Source organism: Leptosomus discolor, chromosome 8 (genome assembly GCF_034619465.1).
Source record: "Leptosomus discolor isolate bLepDis1 chromosome 8, bLepDis1.hap2, whole genome shotgun sequence".
NCBI lineage: Eukaryota > Metazoa > Chordata > Aves > Leptosomiformes > Leptosomidae > Leptosomus > Leptosomus discolor.
The window spans coordinates 22,139,849-22,155,326 of NC_141398.1; the positions used below are offsets into that span (position 1 = coordinate 22,139,849).

A 15,478-nucleotide genomic window follows, 5' to 3' on the forward strand; every position below is an offset into this window, starting at 1 on the left:
AACAAATTTCATAAGTCCTTAACTGCTTCTAAGTGCATGGAAAAAATGTGTGTAGCATGTTATCTAATATTTTTACCCCCACCTAGTACCAGCACAGACAATTTCAAAACTCTTCCTGCTTTCCCCCATAAATACTGTTCACTGCTAAATCTGCAATGAAGCAAGGCTTCATATTTGTTATAAACTGAAATTTAAGACCAATGATGGAAAACCAACAACATCCTCATCGAAAAAATACAAGATGACATAAAAGAGTATCAAAAGCACTTGCAGGCATTTGGCTTTCAGAGAAGTAGAAGAGAAGTATCCGATTTTTGTTTTACACACAAGAGCTTGACAGAATCCTAAACTTAAACTCAAAGTCAAACCTGGATTAAAAAAGGCAATATACACCTCTTAATTACTATAAATGCTAAACAGAACTAAAAATACTACCTGCCACACAAATATTTGCTTGATTTTTTTCTGTCCTTTATGAGACAGTCACATTGCAGTGTGAAGTTAGAAGTTCTCTTGCTTGTTGCAAGAATACAGTAGTCAGTCATTTCTGCCTAAACTCACTTATTTCTGTCTTAAATATCAATATACACATTTTCCAGGCTATTAGTATGTTAGATACCTAATTTGAAAATAAATACTTGAATACAAGTTCTTGTATGTTTTTCTTCATTTCATCAGTGTCTATACTACTATAACATGGCCTTAAACACTATTTCAAATGCAGGAATTTTTGAAATCAAAATACAGTATGATGAACTTCTTTTTCAGATGCCTTTATCTTTTTCATGCTCATCCTTTAAATACATCTAAAAGTTTTGAATAGATACTCAAGGTTACATCACTGACGCTGAAATAGCTTTTAAAATATTCGCCTGCTTGTCCCATTTAATGAGGACTAAAGAGATCTAATATAATGGACACAGGTTGGAATGGAATTTTCAAGAGTGAATTCCCTTAAGCAGTATAGTAAAGCGATTATGGATATAGGCTTTATTTACATGATGTACTGCCCAAGGTGAAACACAATAGAGGAAACATGGGACATGAAAGGAGATTATGTAGAAAATGAATTACTGAGAAACTAAATGGTTTTGGTAATGGGGCAAGAAGCTAAGCTACAGAGAAACAGGTAAAGGCAATTATTAACATTTATAGCTATTGCCTTGAAATTGAAAATAGGTCCTTGTGACTGTAGAAGAGGTCATGGTTTGTGGGACAGAGCGAACATGAATATAGTCACTTCTTCGTCTATTTTTTCATCTCATCATTCCTGCTCAGTGAATATACTAGATTCTGATGTTTCATCTAGCTGCCCCCTGCATGCAGTTTTAAATTATCTCTCCAGTATGAAGTAAAGTATTTTGCTTCTTGAGCACTGGTTCACTGTGGAAAGATTCAAAGGAAGTTAATTCTTTTCCTCCTGGGGTGTTAAATATTTCCTTGCTTGTGAAATGAAAAGATAATGCAGCCTGAGATAATTAATGTCTATTTCTTCCTCATCAGTTTAATTTAAGTGGCTCACAAGATTCCTGCTGTTCCATTATACCTTGTTCTTTTAAAACTTAGTATTTTCCTTCCTTTATCATATAGAGGCTTACAGACATACATTGAGTGAAAAAAAAAAGTCAAAATGATGATAAGAAATCTCAAAGAAAAAATGTTAGAACTTTACAAAGGGAACAACACCATTTTCTTACCCGTGTCCCTGTATTAAATAAAATATGACTGAACTTTATTGTGAAGTCTACCTTGTTCTATGTTCCTGGAAGTAAGAATATCACAGAGTAAAAGAATGTGGTTTCAAAGCAGGGATTTGTAAATAGGGAAGCATGCCAAGAATATTGTCTCTACTCCCATCGCCTGTCATCAGATCTGGCACTAAAGCTGAGATGGTTGTGTGTCTTTCAAATTGCCAGCTGAAGGGTTTATGTTCAACTAGTAACAAATCAGGCTGCATTGCATGTGTTATCTGAGCACTTGAATTATACCAGAGAAAAATAATTATACTTGCTTTCCCTAGTTGGGGAAAAAGGTAAAAAGTATAACAAGAAAAAAAGCAATGCAAGTGCTCCTAAGAGAAAGACAAGCAGAAGCATAGATTTTTTTTTTCAATTGTATTGGAGAAGAAAGCTTTGTAACTGGCAGCATTAGCGGTTCTACAGTTATAGATGTGTTTACTTTGCTTCACAAATATCACTCAGCTAGTATAACCTAGGAACCATTCCACTAATTTCAGCAGAGTTGTATTGCTTTGCATTAGCTGGGATATGTCATATTGTATTGATTGACCAAATCACGCTAATCTGCTGATTTCAATATAGGCTTCTCAGATGCCACTGCTGGACAATGAGCAAACACATGTAACCCACACTGAGCTATGCAATTCGCGGGGCAATTCAACATTACAAAATGTCTAATTACTGTAGCTGATTGAGTTACTTTAAAATGAATTAAATTTTCCAACAGCAAAGGGCACGCAATACTGACATTCAGATGCAAGGACAGAGAAAAAGGAACTAGCATTGGTTGGACTTGCACACCAGAAATAATCCCGACTTCAACGTCTGAAATTTTCCAGAGAGCAGTTTAGGTTAAAGAATAAGTGCTTGCTAGTGTGTCTCTGATCTATGTGTCACAAGCTGTATTGCACTGGAAGAAAAGACACATGAAAAACATACAGAAGATTTGCGAGAGACTAGTTTTTCTGACACTGTGTCCAGAAGTAGTTTTGGTTTTGTAATCCATTTCTCCTGGCATTTACTTTCTAATTCTTGATCTTCTGTTATTTCAGCAAAACTACAGGGCAAGAGAACAAGTGCTCAAATCTTACCTAACTCTGCTCCACCATGCATTTGTATTTCAGAATTACTTGAATTTACTGCAACAGGGTGTTACAAACAATTGTATTCACATGGATTTTTCTTACTGTTTTTCTCTGTAAATCCTGAACATTAAAAATGCCACAAAGGTCTGGAAATGTGAGTGATTCATTTCTACTTGTGCTCAAATATGTGCTGTTATTCTCACTACCTACGTAACACAGAGTTTAGTGTCAGATCTTTGGGTAAATCTTCCCCAAGTGTAAAATTAATGATTTCTTGCAGTAAACTTAGTTAGTGCAGAAAATCATGAATATTTTTCTGTGATGGCAGATAAAGACATAACATCCCGTAATTCTCGCTAATGTGTGCAAACAATAACATGTATGGCAAAGGAAATGACCGATAAAAAAATGAAGTATGAATAATAAGATGGAGACTATTGTGAAATACATTGCATAATCTATGCAGAAACTATGACAGAGATCTTAAATCATATCCAACACCAGATGCCAGACTGAGTCAGTCTACAAAGCCACATGATCTAGCAATCTGCTTCAGCCTATAACTAGCTAAAAATTCGTTTGCTTCAGAGAGGATGAAAAATTTCATAACAACTTGATACAAGCACATCTGGGACAAATAATTTATTCTGTTCTTCAGGCAGTTATGTCCAACTCTTAACAAGCAGTGTGATTGATTTTATTTTAGCAATAAATTAGGACCTTACCTTACTGCTTCAACAACTCAGTGTTATACACTCTGTGTAACTTCAAAAATATATACACTTGCACAAATTATTTCATATTACATATGAAAACACATGAAAGATTAAGAAAAACATTAGTTAAGGTACTTCAAGAACTGCTGTATCCTCCTGGCTAAATTCAACGTGGCAGTAACATGGATCAGAAGTATTTGTTCCTTGGTGCTGATTTGCTCCTCAGTATCCTACACATCTGATTCTCATCTGTTCATCTTCTCTTTTCTTAAACACTTCAATGACTTCCATCAATAAACTTACAATGATTTGGAAAGTCAAATGTGCAAATTCACAGACATAGGTAAAGAAATCAGAAGTAAAAGAAACATAATGATTTCCAAGATAGTCTAGCCTTAAAAAGAAGTAAAGGTTATGCCCTCACAGAGGATGAAAGAACAAGAGCTATGACATTCACGAAGATTGCTGTGATCTTAATTTCACAGCAGTACAGACATTGAAAAGATGGATTATGAATTGACTGGTTCCCTTTCTGAATTTCCCATCCATATACAATAAAAAAAAAAGTTGATAAAAAAAAGGGGAAGAAGTAAAGTTTTAAATGTCAAGGAATGTTTAGCATCCTGAAATTGATATATTCATCTTGTGACATACGCCGAGATTCTAGGTCTTATTCCACTGCCAATTTCACAGGCTGAGAAAAATTTCACTGTTCAATTTATTTATTGCTAGCAGATCAATTTAAATGCTATATTGCAGAGCATACCTGGATGGAAAACATTGCTAAATGTTCCAAGATATTAACTCTTCCTTGCATGCACAACAGTACTAGTTATCCACCCCACATCTGCATCTTTATATCATTTTTCATTATGCAATATATTTTAGGACCTTAATCCACTATTTCCTCTGCCTGTATCTACTTCCAAGTCTGTTTTGCTGTGTAGTCACCAGCTCCTCCCTCTGCCCTTTCTTGGGTAAGATGAACAATGAATACAGTTTGAGAAGTCAAAATAGTCAGTCAACTCTGGTATTACCTAAGACTGAAAACACAGAATGACATCCTGAACTGAGGAAAGGAAAAAGGTCATTCAGTATGAAAAGCATAGATTCAAACAGGGCTATTTTGGCAATTCTCTACTGTAAAAGTCTGTGGGTTGTAACAGGGATGCCCACTACAGGAGATGAGGGTTGGGAGAGAAACCTTTGATAATAATTGCCTAAGAAGACTTGCTATTTGGAACATTGCCCTTTTAAAAGATACTTATTCTATACGTATTTTCTATTGGCAAGAACTCCATGATCTACACAGATTGCATAGTTCCTTTCAAAAACTGACAATTAGATTCTAATGTACTGCTTTTATACAAACATTTTTTTTTCTTCCCTCTAAAAATATATAAAAGTTGAAAATTTTCCATAGATTAAAAAGGGAGGAGAGGGGGTGTCAGGGACTTTATTTCAGGAAACAGAGTAATAAAAACAACAATGCAATTGCTGCTTATCAAATCAAATCAAATATTTTTTGTTTCCTCCCCTCTCCCATCACACAAACACCCCCCACACATACCCCATCAGAAGACCTTTAAGGGTAAGGCAAAATCTGCCCACAACACACTCAGTGCAAATGTTTCTTGATCTTAAAAATGTGGATTACCTAGGGCATCTTCTGAATAGTCAGTTAACAGGCATTAAGCAGGCAAGACTACAGACTAAAGCTTGTGTGGGGACAAGTTAGGGAACTACTACAAAACGGGTCAGATGAACAACAATCTGCAAAATAGGCATATGGAAAGAATTAGCAACTGAAATCACAGAATCATTTAGGGTGGAAAAGACCTTTAAGACCATCAAGTCCAACTGCAAAATGATGAGGTAAAAGAAAGTTGAACAAAAAAAGAAAAGAATGATTTGTTTTGAGGGTCATTTGGAAAAGATGGTTTGTGTCCTTTTTAAGACTGAAAATTATTTGCAATAGGAAGGGGTGTACTAAATTTGTACGGGGCTTTTACAAGAGACTCCCTTCCCTGACTAGGCTTTGTTAGTGCTACAAGAATTTTAAACAATAATTAAAAATGACAATTAAAGGATTATATAGAGAGAAAAAGAAATACATATATTAAAAAACATGCCAAGGACAAAACAATAATTATTGGAACTAGCAAGAAGTGCATATCTTATCACCATGGCTAATTTTCTTAGGGATGTATTGCTATGGATTCTTTTCCTGTGTTTAGTAAAATATCTCCTTCCGAGAATTGGCATTCTTCTGTCTAATTTTTATAAAAATGTTAATAGACAACATGGTTCTGCATTTTGAAGTATCTTTTGTACACTGTCCAAATTAGATTAGAATACTTTCTTATTCAAGAGGAATAAGAATTTGGCAAATAAAGCTGAGCTTTACTTAAATTAAAACACCGATTATCCAATTAAATAAAACATTATCTTCTTCTGTCATGGGCATTCAGCTTAAGCATACTAAGTCAGACCACACTTTTCCAATAATGAGTGTGGTCGCCAGTTAGTAATATGATGGCAAGTAAGTCATTAGCAAGAAATAAAAACAGTAAATGAACTTGTCAGTTCAAATGCATCCTCATCCCTGTCAACATCACTGACTTGAAGGGTCAGGGATTGTTATTTTGTAATTCTGCTCTACAAGAGCGCTTTTGTTACATTATATGGAATTCAATAATATCACTTGCAAAATCACGTTCCAAAATAAATATATTTTTCTTTCAATGCAATGCAATTGCCTATAGACAGAAAAAATATTGCTAAATGAAAAAAATATGCACTGCTAAAATATTGACAGAATAAAAATCTGTCAATAATATCTCATAACTTGATTATACAAGTAATTATATATAAAGTTACAAGTTGCATATATTTCTGATGATGACTTTTACATCAGCATTTCAGCTGGAGTTGACGCATATAGAAATACAGTGTCCTGGTCCTCTCTCCTAAACTTTAATATAAGAATCGCTATGGGAAGTATTTGTTTTTATCAAATTATTCTCATGGAATTCATAAAACTCCATGTTACAATGTGCTCTACATATGTATGTCGACAAATTTAAGTCCAAAGTCACGTTGAATTCCATCTGAGAAATGTTCTGCAAAATAGTAACAGCTGATGGGACCGTTAATCTGCTGAGGCCTCTAAGTATTAAGACAGTAAAGTAACAACATAATCATATGTTCCAACAACAAATGCCAGTATTGGCCTTTAGACAACAACAGAAGACAAAATTTGAGGAAATTTAGCAACTTCCAATGTCTTCTTTCTCCAATGCAATTTTATACATCCTGCTGAAGTAATATGAGCTACAATGAAGCGTGCAGCTGCTGGAGACAGTTCAATAGAAAATGATTTAACCACTGCATTAATTTTTTATAATTTCAGATTTTTCAAAATATTTAACAGGAGCAGAGCAGGGGATTGAATCTAAATCCCTTGCAGTCCAAAGACCTTAATGCATCAGATGGGAAAGGTGAGGTTGTGCCATGTATCCTCACACACGGCCTTTTCCTTTCTTTTCAGTATTGTGCACTTGAAAACTATGGTAAAATATCTTCTGGTTCAAAGGAGTCTGTGCAAGACATCACCTGTTACAAATGAATGCATTTCAGAAGGCAACAGTGAAGCTGGTTTGATTTACACCTGTGAAAACACTAGTGCTCCCTTTGTACCAGTGCCTGGCTGGAGTCTCAGTCATTGAGGGGGAGCAAAATGTTGATGCCTGAAACTGAGAAAGGAGGGAAAGGAATTTGCCACAAAGAGCGGTCTGGGGAAAAATCATCACAGCTTTCAGCAACAGATACTTCTAGTCCTTTTCAAGGCAAAATTAAATGAAGAAAACACAACATTACAATCAAATTCTACATTCCTGCTACATGCAAGATCTGCAAAACACCTAATAGCATTGCTGTAATTAATTACAATGGTAAGTATAGAGGGGTGGTGATCTTTTTAGGTACTATATACTATTGTAGTATTTCTGTTTTGAAACAGGAATCACTGTAAGAATAGCAAAAAACACCTGCATCTCTCTGCACACCACATGCTGACAGTAATACATTATTTTGCATTATGTTCCCTGCTGTATCCCTTCTACAACATATATAAAAAATCAATGCATGAAAATACGAATTATGCTGTAGTAATAAATATAACAAAAATAGATACTAGACACTTAGGAAGCATTTACATGAAACATGATATATCTACACCAAAATTTGTAAAACACCTATCAGAGGAGTGTTTATAATTTCTAATAACTGCCTAATCACATTTATGAAGATAGTCCCTCTGAAGATCACATGATAACCACTGTTCAAAAAGTTGAGAACAAGTAGGTACTTTATATTGCAAAGTGCCACTGAAATTAAGCTGTTGGCCAGGTTTGGTATTTTCAGTCTAAAATGAGGTGTTTATGCTTGTGAAATGAAAAGACAAAATCTATTTTCTTGAAAGGGTGTGTGAATGTGATCCATTTTCTGTAGAACCACACTCCATAGTTATCTTAAGCTATAAGGTATAAAATCATGGTTTATTTTCCTTATTCCTTATATGTTAATTACTTGGGCTTTACATGGAAAGTACCATTAGCATCAGAGGACACATGCTTGAATACCAAACCCAACTTGATTAATATATAAGATAAGATTCCTCATCTCATCTAATAATGGGTCATGACACTATGGACTTCTTTTTTCTTGAGATTTAATTTCCCATGGAAGCTATAGCTACAGCTGCTTAGTTACATGACTGTTTTTCCTCTCAGAGGAATTGCCCTACTGAGGCCAGTGAGAATGTCTTTGTGTAGGCTGTAGGATTAGCTATGAATATGTCATAGTGAAGACAGTGTACTGTATACCATTCTTCTTCTGAAGTGACAGACAAAAAAGATAGCTGCCTGTTGACAGCCACTACTGTGAAGAGGAACTATGGAATGACATCTACTGCTGGAAGAGATCATGGCTCTGAGCAGCTTACCACTCCCATCCCTTGGTGGCATTCACTTCTCTACCCCAAACATCTGGAGCTAACTGAATTCCCTTGAACTTCTTTATATCATGCTGTACCATCTAATTAAAGCAGTTGTTGAATAAAGTTGAATAGCTGGCTTTTGTAAGCCTGGCTCTTCCGAAGTCAATTATGGAGAACTCAAACTTCCTGCTGGAGTTGCTTTTCTGAGGAGGCAGCAACCTGTATGAAGGATAGTAGCTGTGGAGCAGCATATATTTCCACACCACAACTGTAACTAGGAGAAGAAATACATCTCCACCTATGTAGTCATAAGCATCTAAAGGCATAGTAGTCATGAAGCCAGTTATGTCATCCTGTTAATCAGTCCCTAAAACAGAAAACTGGTTAGGGGTTAGCTGATCTTTGTAGCTGTAGAAATGGTGCACCTGACTACACACAAAGTGAATTTCAAGCCTGACTTTGGCTCCCTGACTCAGCTCTGCAAAATATCAAGATAGCTTCCCCAGAGTCAAAGGCTCAGTGTACTTCTTAGAAGCATACCCTCCATAAGACTCCCTAAATCAGGTTTCCCTACTTTAGGAAGCCACAATTCTCTGACATGCGGAGACATGAAAGGAAGGACACGACCACCATACAGACTCCTGTTGCATTACCCAGTGGTCTACCTATGCTGACATATTTTCTGTGTGTACATCCCAAATATTATAACAATAATAATTTTTAGAAAAAACACTGATAAATACACAACTTTTAAGTACTTTTAATGGGAGCACTGTCATAAATCAGAAAGAACAGGTTCCTGTAGTTAAAACATGAAAAGAAAGACTAGAGCTGTAGGGTCTCCTCATTTAGAGTAAACACATTGTTAGAAAGATAAGCTGAAAGACTATCTGTTTAAATCCATTGCATTTGGAGAGGTCAAAGATTCTAAACTGATTATAAAAGCTTATGCTTAATTTGACATTGATTGGAACTTTAAGTAGCAAGTAAATCTGCTGTTTCATTTTTTATTTATATCAGTATGCTGTTCAATTGCAGTCTGATCTTGGTGGGTTTTAGACCAAAGGCCTATTAAATTCTGTTGGTGCTGATTAAACTTTCTTCATTTTGATCTTTCCCTTAATACATTTTTTTCATTATTTCAGATATATATTCTGACTGTATTGCAAATGAATATAAAAACTGTTTTCCTCATTCCAGTATTTAAATTTAATGTTATGTTAAATACAAAAAACTTGTTCTGTAAATCACACTTGCTGTAAAGCACTGTCAGTTAAGGTGTCTCTTTTTGTTTGATAATGACATACAAGAACAGGTAGGGAATGACAGAGTAGAAAGATTGTGCCTCAACCTGTCTATCACTGTGACAAGACATACTATCATAAACTATTTGACCATTTCTCTTTTCTAAATAGAAAAAAAAAAATTAGTATTCATCGTAGAGGTGAAAGTTTTAACACATATATTAATCTTAAAGCATTTACAGGCACAGAATTTTACAAGTGAAACAGATTATCTTCCGAATTTTTAATCGCTTTGTCTTAAATTGGCTCAAAAAATACAGGCAAACAATCACACCGCAACACAAATAAAATTCAAAATTATCTAGCAGTCATGAATCAATAATGTTTAATGTGTATGAGATACAGAAAGAAGGTACAGCAGAGAAGCTGAAAGGCTTCTGTGCCCAGATGTCTCAATTCCAAGACAGCGCAATCGTGTGAGTCGTGTTCTGGATGCAAGATTTCCTCAGAGAAATATTTTTAAAGGCTGTATTAATGAAATCGCCTTTTCACACAGCAACTGTTGATTTTCCTCAGGTTCCAGAAGAATAATAGGAAAGGTTTGTGTTTTATGTATTTCTTTCATTTTGCTGAAACATTAAAAATTATTTCAGGTTAAATATTCTTTGGGTATGAAACTGTAGCTTGCTTTGCATTTGCTACAGTGTCAAGACAAACTTCCTGCAACACTGATTGAGGTCTAGGTATAATTCAAACAATAATGCAATAAACAGAAGTCTCTCCACTTTTTAAAACTACTTGCTCAAGCTGGTTTCTGCTCTGTTCAACTTTCTTTGTCTCAAGGACCAGTGAGAAACTGGTAAAATACAAGCAGTGATTACTTAACAGCAGAGTAGCAAGTTATGAAATTTTGTGGCTTCAATGTAAGTAGGTTCAACAAATTAAAAAGAGAATAAGATTAATGAAGAGCTACTACAGAAAGAGGAGCAGAAACATGTTTTTGAGGTGGCTGAGTAAATGCAGCCACTCCGGAGGAAGAGGAATGGAAGTGCTTAAGGATCGTATGCTTTGCAGGCCTGCTTGTGCATCACCTCCTGCATCGTGATGTCTGTACCACAACATGACATCATTTCATATTCAGAATAACAACTAAAATCAGTGGTGGAAGCCAGGGCATACTGGTACAGAGCTCCCTTAGAAACACAAAAACTTTATTGATATATCTGGCAGGGAGATGAATTTTATCTCCAATTTCAGAGTTTTAGAAATAATAACAAAGGAACAATATCTACAGTTTTTTACTAAATCAAATACAATTAGAATCTTCAGGCATAGTACCAGTCATTTCAATAGAATGTATATGAAGAGGTATTCATGGTATTAAAACTTTATGAGTCAGAATATAATAAATAAAAAAGTAAACTGGTACAAATGCAGATAAGTGACACACCGCATAGTCTGCATTTTCTTCTAGCTTGACACACACAAAAATTTTTTTTGGAAGTTTTGCAAAAATAAGAAAATTTCTCTTTCAGTGGTTCTTTTAATTAACCAAGCTTTGGATGAGAGAAAAATAGGTTCTTAAGACAAAGGTAAAGTGTCAGATAGAATTTGTTCTCCAGGCTTTGATTATTTAAAACAAGCCGCATTTATATGGCACTATGCAGAACTGAATCAAATCACAGAAATCTTGCACATGGATAGTGCATAAGTCATGGATACATGCATATTTCACATATCATTAAGCTGCACTGTGCAAGAACATTGGTATGCCTTCTTTTTAATAAAAATGTCACACCTATATACTAACAAACAAAATAAAAATATCTTCCACAGCTCAAGCCTAAATAGTTTCTGCTGAAATGGAGCAATTTAAGTACAAACCTGAATGGTGACTGTCTCTGCTGGATTGTCCCAATGCAATTTTTATAAAAATGTGTTGCATTTACATGAAGTTACATTCAAGCTATACCATTTGCTTGCAAGATTTACTCATGTTTTTAATGGATACAGAAAAATGTTCTTAAGAATCAGTGGAGAATACAGTATAATAAATAAATTCAAGAGCTTTATGATTTGGAACAGAAATGATTGTACAGCTGCAGTAAGATCTCAGTTTTCTATAGCTACGGCTGTACTTAAGTTTTACACTGACAAGATGAAAGAACAGCCACCTCTGCTGCAGCTATTGCAGATGGAGAAGGAAGAGAAGAACATAGAGTCATTTTACCCCAGAGACAGAGGGTGGCAAGGTTATTGCTACATAGACCTGGGAAGAAGGAAGAAGCGGAAGCGATGTAGAAGAGCCAAGTCTGGGTGAGTTTATAATCCATCCCATTTCTGATAGAGCTGCTCAATGAAACAACAAAGGTGTTAATTTGTTCCTAATCCTTCTGCATATGGTTTTTCCAGAAGTCCTGGGGAAAATAATTTGTAAGGGCAAAATCTCTCCAGGCTCCAGGGGAGCCTAATTGTGTCCGTAAAGCTTAAATCCTGGTCTCAAGAAAGTCAATGGCAAAACTCCCATTGTCTCCAATTTTATTCAACAATAATTAGGGCCTTGCAAGTATTAGCAGAGTACTCCCCCGCAGTGTGAGAGTAAACATTTTCTTTTGTTTAAATTCACACACTTAGGTAGATTTTCTTTTCACTTTTAAGTTTTAACAAACTGAAGATCTCTAAATGGAAAAAACAAAAGTCTTTTCTTTTCTTGTGTGGAAATAATTCACCATCTCTCTCTCCCTCTCTGATTTTCCAGAACCTAAAAAAATACTGATTGATTCAAGATTCAAGAGATGGGTTAAATTTGATTAAATAACGCTTTTTGCATTTTTAAAAATAAATCTTCAGTTAGACAGAAATTACTCTGAAACCCTTTCGCTTACATGCATGTGTGGTTTTATTTATTTATTAACATTCACAGAAGTAAGGCTTCTTTCACTGACAAATGTTGCAGCTATTGATAGCTAAATTCACCTGGATTTGCAGTAGCTGCTAATTATGATCAAGGAAGTCATAAAGAGAAGAATTTTTCAGCAGTTTTCCTAAAAAAATATTCCTTTATGTTGATAGATGATTTACACATGCACTTTTTCAACATAAGAATAGACTTAGCTATTAAATAATAATAAATTCATTGTCTGGAGACCATCTAAGCATCAAACATCATCTACTTCCTTTGCTGTCTGCCTTTAAGTTTTCATCAATTTGTAATACAATTCTCAAGTTCATCATCTTAAGACACTTGCTCCAAATATAGAAGCCAGATTGAGAAACATGTTTGTTCCCCTCTAAAAAGACAATGTAAATGTAACTTACGATAAAGAACAAATTTCTGCTTTGTTCTGAAAAATATTTTTACTCACTGAATAATAGAGAATCTCTACTGTGAATAAGAAAACATACAATCTAGTGATAGATGAACTTTAACTATACCTGAAGGACGTATGTATAGAAACTACATATTTGTTAAGGAGATCACAGAACTCTGGTACCTATTTAGAATTAGATGAGTTATTCCTAAACTAATTAGCATCTCTTTGTTAATTAAACTCTTACTTTAGCAATATTTGCTCCATAAATTGAACTAAATTTAACAATAAAGGATAACGTAGTCTAATTTACATAGGACAGTAAGTCAATTACTGCAAGAACCCAATTCATTCAGGAAGGTAACATACAAACACACTGCTTTTGCTTAAAGCAAATCAAAGAATGAACAGGTAATTACACTTAATGACTAATTAATTTGTCAAAAATAAGTGAGCCAGAAAACAGTAGCTATTTCTGTTTTCATCTTTGTTGAAGGGGAAATAATCTAGATACAAAAATTACTGAGTCTGTGGAAAGATAGGGTTTCTAATTCTATTAACAAACCAATTATTAAAATGTTTCTTTCCAGTGCAAAGTTATTTGTTAGAAAATCTCATTTCTTTCAAGGATATCTGACAGTGATTTATCTTCTGCAGAATTGTATAGACTCAATGCAGTAAAAACTGCCTTACAAGAGCATTCTCTTGTAAGCACTGCTTACAGTAATCAAAGAGTATTGCTCTCTAGCATAGAGGCAAGCTATATTTTCCTATCTCATTCAGGAGGCAAGACCTAGCTTCTGGACAATGACCATAGTGTGTGACTGTACAAACATAGCAGGTGCAGCTTCTGAAAACAGTGAGCAAGCCACCCATGGAAAGACACGCAAGGCTGTACTCTATAGTGCTGCACTTTATTTATGTATAGGGAATAACACGTACCTGCCAAAACCCATATCCACAGCACGGCACAGGTCTATTTGTACCAGCCATGTGCCCCGTAAAGCTTGTTCTTTTAAATGAACAGTGGGGAGTTTGACTCACTAAGAACCGAAAAAGACTTTATGCATAGAGCTTCCCATTCTTACCCTCACCTTCCACACCTGCATGGGGAAATAGCCATTCTTGTTGAGCTACTATGAGATCAAATTTAGAGCTACATCTTTTACTCTAAAAGTAAGTCTTTTGAGAGGCTGGCTTAGGCATATGAAAAGAATACAGCACTCACTTGTAGTGGGCCTTTTTAAGCTTTCGGAATAGAGTCATCCCTCACTGGCATCCAGCTGGTCTTGTTTTGAGCGCTGCAAAATACGCTCTGAAAAATCATCTAGCACAGACAAAAGAAAATATTTAAGCAAAAACGAGCTTTTGATTTACTATATGTGTGTCTTAAAAGTGCATATTTTTCATTTTAACAACACATTTACAAGAAGCATGAATTGGTGTTGTGGGATGCCAAACACCTGTCACAAGGAAATTACATGCTGTGAAATCATGAATAAACTATGTCCCAGCATACTTATCCCAGCTTTATCAGGATGACATTCTTCTGTAAGAATTCAACTGAATACTAAATTTTCTACAAATATTCTTTTAAAATGGATAAAATTAGTGAGACACCCCTGCTAAAGATTTTGAAATTCATAAATATATCAAGATTTCTTTGCTAATTTGTTCATTAACTTAATGACCTAGTTAGATTGGGTTTAGCCAGCATGATTAACATGCCATTATAACACCAATCTCCCATAAGATGAAAATAATCTTAAAATCAGTTTGTTTTAAACAGTACTTTAAGTAGTGGAGTTTTCATTACTGGAAGAGTTGGTACCTGGAGCAAGAGTAATTTATTTTCTTCCTAATTTGATATACCAGCTGCAGCTAGAAGCAGTGTAGCACTTCTGACTTCCTGAAGCATCTATTTTGTAATCATCTGTGTTAGTACTGCAGACCTCGGCGACAATTCTGGGGCTTGTGTGACTCCTTTATTATCAGCAGCATGGAACTGACCATGAAATATGAGATTCCTCAGGATTTTTCTTTTTCAGTAGAAGCTCCAATCTTTACCCTTGTAGAGATATACCTACAAAAATTCATTCTTAAGTGTGAGATGAATGTGAAATGGAATCTGCATTTTAGATGAGAAAACAATGGAAGAATCTGAAGACCTCTTTTCATTCCACAAATAAAAATATTTTTTTAAAAAATTGTTTTGTTCATACACATGAAAGAACCTCAGAAATGCTGATCAACCTCCTCAAAAAAAAAAATCAGATAACATGCCCTCTCTACTAAAGCAGGTCTGCCCTTGAAGGGCACTGTTTAACAGCAACAAGAAACTTTTTCAGAAGACGTTAAAAAATTATACAGAGTGGCTTTCCTAC

At 35.1% G+C, this 15,478-nt stretch overlaps 1 protein-coding gene across 2 annotated transcripts in view; it reads right to left on the reverse strand.

Annotated features, from left to right (window-relative positions):
- CDH12 (cadherin 12) overlaps window positions 1-15,478 on the reverse strand; it is a 144,781-nt gene that overhangs the window by 110,285 nt on the left and 19,018 nt on the right. The gene's annotated exons all lie outside the window — the stretch shown is intronic.